The sequence below is a fragment of the Hemibagrus wyckioides genome, linkage group LG05, assembly GCF_019097595.1.
Source record: "Hemibagrus wyckioides isolate EC202008001 linkage group LG05, SWU_Hwy_1.0, whole genome shotgun sequence".
Classification (NCBI taxonomy): domain Eukaryota; kingdom Metazoa; phylum Chordata; class Actinopteri; order Siluriformes; family Bagridae; genus Hemibagrus; species Hemibagrus wyckioides.
This window is the reverse complement of record NC_080714.1, coordinates 11,300,350-11,312,009: the sequence shown is the minus strand read 5'-3', so window position 1 is coordinate 11,312,009 and position 11,660 is coordinate 11,300,350.

The following is an 11,660-nucleotide window of genomic DNA, read 5'->3' as shown; positions in this document are numbered from 1 at the left end:
CTCACCTGACCTCCTGCCCTTCATCACCACAGTCATCAATAGATCCATTACATCAGGACAGGTATCAACTGCCTTTAAGCAAGCAAGGGTTATCCCTATACTAAAGAAACCTACTTTGGATCCCTCTGACATTAATAATTACAGACCAGTATCACTCCTCTCCTTTCTTTCAAAAATTCTTGAACAAATTGTTTATAATCAGCTGTCTGACTATCTCTTGCAGAATAACCTCCATGATCCCAACCAGTCTGGCATCAAAGCAGCACATTCTACAGAGACTGCCCTTTTGGCAGTCACTGAGAAACTACATATTGCTAGATCAGCCAAGCTGTCATCAGTCCTCATCCTCCTTGACCTTACTGCAGCATTTGACACTGTTAACCACAAGACTCTCTTGTCCACCCTCAGGAGTCTTGGAATTTGTGGAACAGCATGGGAATGGTTTGCTTCCTACCTGGATGGTCGCTCATATCAGGTTACATGGAAGGGATTGACATCTGCCCCACGCAGACTGTCTACTGGTGTCCCACAAGGTTCAGTACTTGGTCCTCTCCGTTTCTCCCTCTACACTCACACTCTTGGCAAAGTGATATCCTCACGTGGCTTTTCATACCACAGCTATGCTGATGACACCCAACTTATCTTCTCCTTCCCTCCCTCAGATACCACAGCTTCTACCCGAATCTCAGCATGTCTGGCAGACATTTCATCCTGGATGACAGCTCATCAGCTGAAACTTAATCCCAGCAAAACTGAACTGCTGGTCATCCCAGGTGATTCATCCCCAGACAAGGATCTTGCATTATCTCTGGACAACTCAATGATCTCCCATTCAACCACTGCTCACAACCTTGGGGTAACCATGGACAATCAACTGTCCTTTTCCTCCCATGTTGCCAATGTGACACGCTCAAGTCGGTTTCTTCTGTACAACATCAGAAGGATCCAACCATGTCTATCCACACAGGCTACTCAAGTGCTTGTTCAGTCTCTGGTCATTTTGAGACTGGACTACTGCAACTCTTTACTGGCAGGTCTTCCTCTGAATGCAACTCGTCCACTGCAAATGATCCAAAATGCAGCTGCACGGCTTGTATTCAACCTGCCTAAGTTCTCCCACACCACCCCACTGCTGCGTTCCCTCCACTGGCTTCTGGTAGCTGCACGCATCAGATTCAAAACACTGATGCTTGCCTACAAAGCCAAGAATGGACCAGCACCATCTTACCTCAAAGATCTTATTACTCCTCGCACTGCTCCTCGCTTCCTCCGATCCACTAGCACTGCCCGACTGGTCCCACCATCTCTCAGGGTAAAAGGTAGGTATTCATCTAGCCTCTTCTCTGTTCTGGCACCAAGGTGGTGGAATGAACTTCCCCTAGATGTCCGCACAGCAGAGTCTCTGACTGTCTTCAAATGACGTCTTAAGACCTACCTTTTCCTGAGGCACTTAAACTAGCTCTTACCTTTCACTGTTTATGTTATATGTTATATGGTTTATTTAAAAAAATAAATAAATAAATAAAAAAAAAAAAATCCAATTTTAGGCGAATGGTATCCTAAGTCTGTAACCTATTGAACCAGTGTTAATGTTTTCAATGATAGTGACTTAAAGCACTTTTGTACGTTGCTCTGGATAAGAGCGTCTGCCAAATGCCAGAAATGTAAATGTAAATGTGTGGGAAGTTTTGCCAATGCACCCTATATACCCAAGAGAGACAGAGGGTTGTAAAATCTATGGGTCCACAAAAGACCTGGTTTTGAATAGGTCGTAAAGACACACCTGGATCAGAGATTGATCGTGATCTATGTTTTTAGTTTTGGGACCCAGAGGTAACCCTAGATAAGGGTTGTAAAGGACATAGTAGGACAAGAGCTTGGATTGTTATCTTGTGACCTGAGAGGGGGTTGAATAAGGTCATAAGGACATACATTATATTGCCAAAAGTATTCGCTCACCCATCCAAATAATCAGAATCAGGTGTTCCAATCACTTCCATGGCCACAGGTGTATAAAATCAAGCACCTAGGCATGCAGACTGTTTTTACAAACATTTGTGAAAGAATGGGTCGCTCTCAGGAGCTCAGTGAATTCCAGCGTGGAACTGTGATAGGATGCCACCTGTGCAACAAATCCAGTCGTGAAATTTCCTCGCTCATAAATATTCCACAGTCTACTGTCAGCTGTATTATAAGAAAGTGGAAGTGTTTGGGAACGACAGCAACTCAGCCACAAAGTGGTAGGCCACGTAAACTTACGGAGCGGGGTCAGCGGATGCTGAGGCGCATAGTGCAAAGAGGTCGCCAACTTTCTGCAGAGTCAATCGCTACAGACCTCCAAACTTCATGTGGCCTTCAGATTAGCTCAAGAACAGTGTGCAGAGAGCTTCATGGAATGGGTTTCCATGGCCGAGCAGCTGCATCCAAGCCATACATCACCAAGTGCAATGCAAAGCGTCGGATGCGGTGGTGAAAGCACGCCGCCACTGGACTCTAGAGCAGTGGAGACGCGTTCTCTGGAGTGACGAATCGCACTTCTTCACCTGGCAATCTGATGGGTTTGGAGGTTGCCAGGAGAACGGTACTTGTCTGACTGCATTGTGCCAAGTGTAAAGTTTGGCGGAGGGGGGATTATGGTGTGGGGTTGTTTTTCAGGAGCTGGGCTTGGCCCCTTAGTTCCAGTGAAAGGAACTCTGAATGCTTCAGCATACCAAGACATTTTGGACAATTCCATGCTCCCAACTTTGTGGGAACAGTTTGGAGCTGGCCCCTTCCTCTTCCAACATGACTGTGCACCAGTGCACAAAGCAAGGTCCATAAAGACATGGATGAGAGAGTCTGGTGTGGATGAACTTGACTGGCCTGCACAGACTCCTGACCTCAACCCGATAGAACACCTTTGGGATGAATTAGAGCGGAGACTGAGAGCCAGGCCTTCTCGTCCAACATCAGTGTGTGACCTCACAAATGCGCTTCTGGAAGAATGGTCAAAAATTCCCATAAACACACTCCTAAACCTTGTGGACAGCCTTCCCAGAAGAGTTGAAGCTGTTATAGCTGCAAAGGGTGGACCGACGTCATATTGAACCCTATGGATTAGGAATGGGATGCCACTTAAGTTCATATGCGAGTCAAGGCAGGTGAGCGAATACTTTTGGCAATATAGTGTATCTCCAACAGGATGTGTAAACACTCAGTACACTCTGATTTGGAAATTAGACCTTTTTCACCAGTCGCACCATGACCTTTAGAATGACATTAAATATCAATCACATCACATAGTAAGTATATCATCATATTTTTTCAGTAATTCCTTGAGATTAGAACCTGAAGGGTAAGAGAATTTACATTAGGGTAAAGCCTTCTTGGTGAGATCCAGAAGATAGTTACACCATTTCTATATGAATTGTTTTTTAATGATGCACTTTCCAAAACCTCCCAAAGTCCCCAAAGTTTCTGTTTTTTGCTTGAAGATAAAACTTTATCACACTCAATATTCATATTTTTGTTAGCCACATTACAGCCTTTAGGAGACGTGACAGAGTTTATTGACCCATTTGGACCTTTACAAATTGAAGCCACAAATGGGACAGATATACCATATATTGGATGGCTTCAAGTGTCCTTTCAGCCTACAGCTAGTAATGATGAGTTGCTAATTCCTGTGCTAGTTTAAAAGGGTATCAGCAACAGTACCCTATAATTGGCTTTAATGTCATTGAAGGCATCATGATTGACAGTATGCAGGGCCAAACAAAACATGGTGTAACCCTGTCAACTTAGAGGGTTACTATTATTACTAAAATGTTACATTTTTGTTGTTTGGGATTTCTGGAATGTCAGTGTAAAGTCACTATTTTGATTATATTCTGTTAAAAAGTTATGTATTGTTTTTATGTTGAATTTATGTTGAAACGGGAGTGAGTTGGTCAGTTTATGTTGAGGAGAAAAGTAGAGAGAGTAAACCACGCCCCTATGTGGACACCGTACTTTGCAGCACAGTGCAACAACGGAGGGTAGCCGACAGCACAGCAGTAGGGGTGGGCGATACTGCAAAATTTGGTATCGATCCGATACCAAGTAAATACAGGGACAGTATCGCCGATATTGATACCGATACCGATACTTTTACTTTCTAAAAGCATGAACTTGAGCCTACATCAACTTTCCTGTAGAGTAGAGCAGTTTGTCATGACTTATGAAGTGAATGCATCATTAATATACTAAATCAGAATACATTTTCTTGAACACTAAAAGATTTTGTAATTTGTGCTCTCAAAGCACCTGTATTTGTGTTTGTTAAAACCCAGGACAGATTTTAAACACTTCTAAGCCAAATAAAAAATACATTTTTTATTACTGTAATGAACTGAATTTGCAAAAATGAAATTTGCACAAAAGTATTACAAGAGAACAATGATCTTTTTTAAACTTACATTTTCTTTTCTTTAGTCTGGGATTTTTGTTCAGAAATAATATAATTAAACAATTTCTCTTTTAGCACTTCTTTGTCTTTAAACAAATAACTTTAAAACACATACACAAATACATTTTATATAAACAAAGTGCACAAAATTATTACTGTAGAACAAATGATTTTAAATCTTTTTTAACAGTTTTTGTTCAGTGTTTTGTTCAAAATAAAATAAATAAAATGTTTCCCTTTCATTAGACACATCTGCCTCATTTTATAAAAAAGTGAACAGCTTGTAAAAATGAAGTAAATACAGTGCAGATAACTGAACAAAAGCACATACTATTGCATCTGAGTCTGTCTTTGGTTTTATAACCCAAAAAAACTCCTATATCCAAGGAAATATTCCCTGCAGCCCCCTTTTAAACCCTGACACCTTGTTAAGACTTGGAGGTTTATGTCCAGAAACAATAGCATGTTTACATGTTTCCCTTTCTACAACATCACAGTTTGCAATGTTTTCATTTACTGCAGTAAAATAAGTCCACACGACGCTCCTCTTTCTTTCTGTCATCTCTCATTCAGAGCAGCCAAAAATGCTTGTGTTTGTCGCAGCTGAGTCACGTGATTTGCAGGACAACTGAACACAGCAGAGTAGGGGCGGAGCAACGTGTGCGTACGAGTCGAGATATAAAAGGAGCAACTTATTCAGAGACATGTAAGCTTTTTGATGAACAAGAGCAACGTACTTCAGAATAGATTAGAGAATTTTAAACTAAAGTATCGATCTCGGGAGGGTGGTATCAATCCGATATCAATACCAACGTTGGTATCGATACTATCGATATTAGGATTGATTCGCCCACCCCTACACAGCAGGCTCCATCCAGGAGTGTTTTTTTCCCTCTGTGCAAAAGACCCTTTTTCACAACTTCGGTTGTGAAAAACTTGTCAGGTTACAGTTACAGCTGTTTTCCTTCATGGAGGTTCGCTAGGAATAAACTTCAACCATTGTTGGTGAGTTGAGAACTTTGAAGTGAACAATAGAGGCAAATGCATACTAGCTAATAGCTAGCGGATAACGGTTAGCGCCGCTAAGCTAATGTTGCTAAGCTAGCGCCACGTTTTTTGAGTTGCTAAAGTAGTTTTTTGTATATGTAGAGTTTTTTTTGACAAATTCAAACGTTATTTTAAAAACTATATTGACTACCAGCGTGTTAAGTGGTGTGTGTGTGTTTGATAGAGATTCAGTGCATTGAAGATTTTCTAACTATAGTTGCTCTGTGGCGTCGTGCTGCCGCCACTGTGAGGCTTCAGGAGAGGCCTGTATTTTGTTGCCTTTGGTGAGAGAAAACATTTATCAGAATTTATTTTATTTCATTGTGATTTACACTGGAAGAATGTTTAAGTTTATTAACATGATGCATTACATATAAATATGATTGCTTAGAGTCTTTCTGACTGTGTTACACAGGTCAGGTTTTTTTGTTGTTGTTGATATTGGTTGGATTGGACAAACGAAGATTTCATCCAGGGATGGCGAGCCACTCCACCAGGACCCATAGTGAAGATTTCTGGATTTGAAAGTACTTTGAGTTTCCCTGGATGAACTGTGATCCACATTGTTTCTGCCTGTGTGGTAGGACAAAACCTGCACTCACCTGCTCCTCTGTGCACACCACTTGGAGAACAAGGAATTGAAACCTTCGCACTTATTAGTTAGGTGTTTACAAAGACTATCAAAAAATCCCCGGGGTTTAGGTCCATGTTTTGTTTATTATTTTTCTCATTTTGTTTTATGGACCCATGATTTTCTTTTGTAATATTACACATAATTTAAGAAGTGTGAATAATACATTGTTATTACCTAAAACATCCTGTCTCTGTCCCATTAGTTACTCATTCTGCTCCAGGAGCCAAACCTCCATAACTGGTCCATCACCTGAGCATTTAATCTAACACTTGGGTGTTACAATGGGAACAAGGAAAAAAAACTGGTGGAGATGGTGAAAGCTGTGTTTTTTCACCTCAGTAAAAGCCTTTGTTAATACAGTGACAGTAGAGCATACATACAAGTATAGTGTGAGAACAGCCACTCTGTCCGAATTGAGTGTCAAGTACAGGCCTCACCCTTTAGGAAGGACAAGACCCTAATATTTGAGCCCCATGAGAACCCACAGTGGCCTGAAGGGCTTTAGGTTTGTGAGACACTTGTGTCATTGAAGGCAGGACTGATCCCAACAATCACTGTTCATGTGCAAAGGCCAAAAAGTCACAACATTACACTGGCAGGAGGAACTATTATTTAGTTTGTACAGTCAATTAGATCAGATTATCCCACCTATATATTTAAAGCAGTGTCAAGAACACTTGCATAAAGATTACTTACACTACCTCATAGCACAGAGACGGGTCGAAAAATCTGTCTCTTCTTACTCTTCTCCAGTGAGATTGACTACAGAGAACTCAACAAAAAGTCTCACCCAGATCGCCACCCCATCCCCAGGGTACAGGACATTATGGACAGCCTGACAAAAGACATCCTCTTTTTACTGCTGGACCAGGGTATTCCAGGGATTCATGGCCAAGGACAGCAGGCTTTTAACAGCTTTTGTAAACCCCAGGGGGCTGTATGAATGGGTTCACATCCTGACCCATTCATGGAATACACCTGCAGAATTCCAACACTGCATTGAAGAAGAGTGCCTGGAGGGCTTAAGGAATGAGATATGTATACCCTAACTTGATGATGTTCTTGTATTTATCAGGACATTCGATGATCTCCTCAGTCCCCTTTAAATTTCATATGAAAACGGCGGCAGACTTCGGCTCCTCCCCGTCTTTCAGCGCGTTCTTCTATCCGCAGTCCGCGGCGTCACAGAGCGAGGATCAGAGGACAAGTGTGTGTGTGTGTGTGTGTGAGATCAGGAAGACTCGTATTTGGCTTGTTCTATACTCAAATGTTAGACACATCTATGCCATACAGTGGAATGCTGCAATAAGCTTACCATCCTACCCTGTTAGTCAAACCTTTATTTTAATTAATTATTATTATTTTTTTTTTACTATTATACCCACATTGGGGGCTGAGCCCCCCTTAAATGAAAATCCTAGAATCGTTCCTGGTGTAGAGTTTATGGAGAATGGCAGAATTTTAGGAGGGCTGTGTAAAAATGTTAAGGGGGCTAAAGCCCACCTAAAAATGGCCTGGCGTCGTCCATGCTACTACCATATGCTTTCTGCTATCTGCTACCATATGCGATTTAGTAGGACTGTGCTCAGTATCATTTATCTGATCAGTGGAGGTTTCTGTCACCGATGACGTGGTTGCGTCCTCCGTTACTGACTGGTGTAACTCGCTTTGCTTCTGTGTCCCACTATCTTGATAAAAGGTGTGCAGTTCCATCTTCTCAGGATCTCTTTTGATCAGACACACCATCAGCTTTTCTCGTGGATTTAAAAAAATTTAAAAATATGTTTGACCGTCTCTTTGACATTTTTAAAATATCATATTTATTTAGGTAGATCAATAAACCATTCTTTTTTCCGCTGCTCTCTGCGCACGAAACAATAATCACCAACCAATGAGAGTAATTGTAACAAGTAAAGTTTAACTTTTACGCGTATTCTCAACGTAGCTTAATGCATTAAGTCGTTTTATTTCACTATACACAAATAGGCCTAATATATTATTCATCACTCTAAACACTTTAATGTAAATAATGACATTATTCTCAAAATATTACGAATTTAATCCCGTATTGCTACGAACCTCGTGATTTTTACTTAGTGTTAACTTTATTCGCGAAATACTACTTTGTCACAATTTTATTTAGTTTGACTTTTTTTCTGGAATAACTACCAGTTAAATTTTGCATTATAATGACTTTAATCTCAAGAGGTTTTCTATTTTAATTTTTATCTTTGCACAAGCATCTTTAAAGTTGAACAAACAAAGTTATGCGCAGATGGCAGGAAACACCAGCGCAATTAAGTATTTACAAAGCACATAAAAATACTTCGCAGCTTTACACTCACACAGTCACGGGTAAATTTATACATATTCATTTAAAATGTAAATATTGCTATATATGTATTAAAGTATTAAAATATATATATAAGAACTGCGTTATACTGTATAATGTGCTCTGGCCAAAGTTGTACCATGTGCCACCTGGTGGGAATTCTGTGAAGTACAACACATGCATTTAAATACCAAAGCGCCGACTCGCAGAATCTCGCGGCTCACTGCGGGCAGAATCGCGGCATGCCGTGGGAAAAAGCGCGCATTTTTAAATGCCACATCTGTATAAAACATCAACCTCCAGAACGATGAATGTGGACTTTCTTTCAGACAAGCTAAACATGCTTTGAGGCAGCAGCTAATAGCACAAACAGCATGCATGCTGAGATATCCGGAGAGGTAAAAACATACACCATCTCAGAGCATGACGTAACGAGGGCATTCAGGAGAGTGAATTCCAGGAAGGCAGCAGGACCAGACGGTATCATTCAACCTCTCCATGGAACAGTCTGTAGTCCCTCATGCTTTAAACTGTCCACTATTGTTCCTGTCCTGAAGAAACTTCAGCCTGCCTGCCTCAACGACTACCACCCTGTAGCCCTGATCTCAGTAGTAATGAAGTGCTTTGAAAGACTGGTCAGAGACTTCATCACTGCTTCTCTACCAGACACACTGGATCCACTTCAGTGCACTTACTGCCATAACCACTCTACTGAGAATGCCATTACACATCTTCTCCATACAACAATGAGCCACCTGGATTACAGGAATGGAAATGATGTGTAAATGATGTTTGTGGACTACAGTTCAACATTTAACACCATAATTCCCTCCACACTCACCTCTAAGTTGGAGATCCTGGGACTCAGCCCGTCCCTGTGCCAATGGATCGCCATCTTTCTCACAGATAGACCACAAGCTGTAGGAGTGCGCAAACATGTCTCATCCTCCCTCACCCTCAGCACTGGAGCTCCTCAGGGTTGTGTTCTAAGCCCCCTGCTGTACTCACTGTACACTTACGACTGCATGGTCACTTCCAACTCCACCACCATCATCAAGTTTGCTGACGACACTGTTGTGGTGGGCCTGATCTCCAATAACGATGACGGCCTACCTACAGGAGATCAAGAACCTGGAGAGATGGTGCCAGGAGAACAATCTTCTCCTAAATGTCAGCAAGACTAAGGAGTTAAAGGTGGACTTCAGCATGAAGCAGGAGATCAACGTGACCCCAGTGGAGAGAGTGGACCATTTCTGGTACATAGGTGTTCACATCATGCAGGACCTGTCATGGTCCTGTCACATCAACACCCTGGTGAAGAAGACCTGGCAGCATCTGTACAACCTAAGACGCTTAAGGGACATTAAACTACCCTCTCAGGTGCTAAAGACTTTCTACACCTGCACCACTGACAGCATCCTGATGGGTAGTGTCACTTCTGGGTTTGGGAACAGCACCATGCAGGACAGGCAAGCCCTCCAGAGGGTGGTGCAGTCAGCTGAACATACCATCCGCAGTGAGCTCCCTGACTTGCAGGCCACCTACAGCAAGCGTTGCTGGACTCCAGGGCCAGGAAGTTAGTAAAGGACCTCAGCCATTCCAACTATGGACTCTTTTCTTTGTTGTGTTCAGGGAAATGCTTCCGCTCCTTAAAGGCAAACATAGAGAGAATGAGGAGGAGCTTCTTCCCACAGGCCATTCGAACCAGGAGTTTCCGGGAGCTCCATGTTTTTGCTTTTGGCTCCCATATATTATTTATTTATTTATTTATTTATTTATTTATTTATTTATTTATTTATTTATTTATTTATTCATTTTTATATTCATAGCAAAAAGAAAAAGACATAGCAAAAGAAACAGGAACATATATACACATACATACACACATACATGAGACAATAAAATTAAAAGGCATACATTCACAATGCAATATCAGATCAGCTCACTCAGCAAATATTCAATACAGAATAATTCAATACAAAGTATCCACCTCTAGATTGGTGATCAAAGAGAAAGGGGACGCTGGAAGTGCTGGGTGGGTGGGGGGTAAGAAGGTAGGTCATTTTGGAGCATTTCAACATAATCACGAAAGGGTCGCCAAATTTTATGAAAAGTAGCATTTGGATGCTGTGGAGAGTACCTAATTTTCTCCAATTTTATGAAATAGAGAACATCTCTAATCCAGTGAGGACTTTTCCAATTCAATAGGATTAGATGCCTAGCCAAAAGAGTTAAAAATGCAACAAAGTCAGAAAAGTAAGAGGGCATAGAGCAGTCAGGTGGCAAAAACATTATCAGTGTAAAGGTCTGCAAAAGTTTCCAATCCAAGACCTTTCCAGGAAGCATAAGCAGTGTCCAAAATAGAAGGGTGAAACACAGAGTTGGAGTGGATTGGAGAAAGGAGGGGGATGTTGTACAGACCAAAATGGCGTATAAATTGGGTCCAAATTTTGAGACTGTTTTTAACAATAATATTTTTTGCATTTTTTATAGGTGACATTGTGTAAGGGAGACAGAGAAGGGCAGCCAGGGATGAGGGCTTACAAGAGGCATTCTCAGTTTGAAGCCATGCAGGCGGGTGGATTAAATTACTTGAATGGAACCAACAGAGAATAGAGCGTATATTAGCTGCCCAATAATATAATAAAAAATTAGGAAGAGCAAGACCTCCAAATTGTTTTGTCCTCTGCAGAATGACTTTTCGAATCCTTGGAGTTTTTTTTTTATTCCATAGAAACTCAGAAATACAACTATCCAGAACAGCAAAAAAGGACTTTGGAATAAAAATTGGGATGCATGTAAATAAATATAAGAATTTAGGGAGCACATTCATCTTAATGCAGTTGACCCTGCCAATCAATGATAAAGGGAGGAGAGACCACAATCACTTTTGCTTAAGTTTAATTTGTAGCCAGAAATCATACCAAAATCTACTAACAGGTCCAGTACCAAGGGGATGGAAGTGTCGGGATCAGACATGTATAACAATAGATCGTCTGCATATAGAGACAGCTTATGCTCCATGCCTCCCCTTTGTATTCCAGCCATCACACTGGATCTTAAAGCGATCGCCAAAGGCTCAATGGCTATTGCAAATAGAAGTGGGGATAGAGGGCAGCCTTGTCTGGTCCCACGGCCAAGAGAGAAATAGTTAGAAAAGTTATTATTTCTTCTTATACCTGCCAAAGGGGATGTATATAAAAGCCTGATCCAAGTAATAA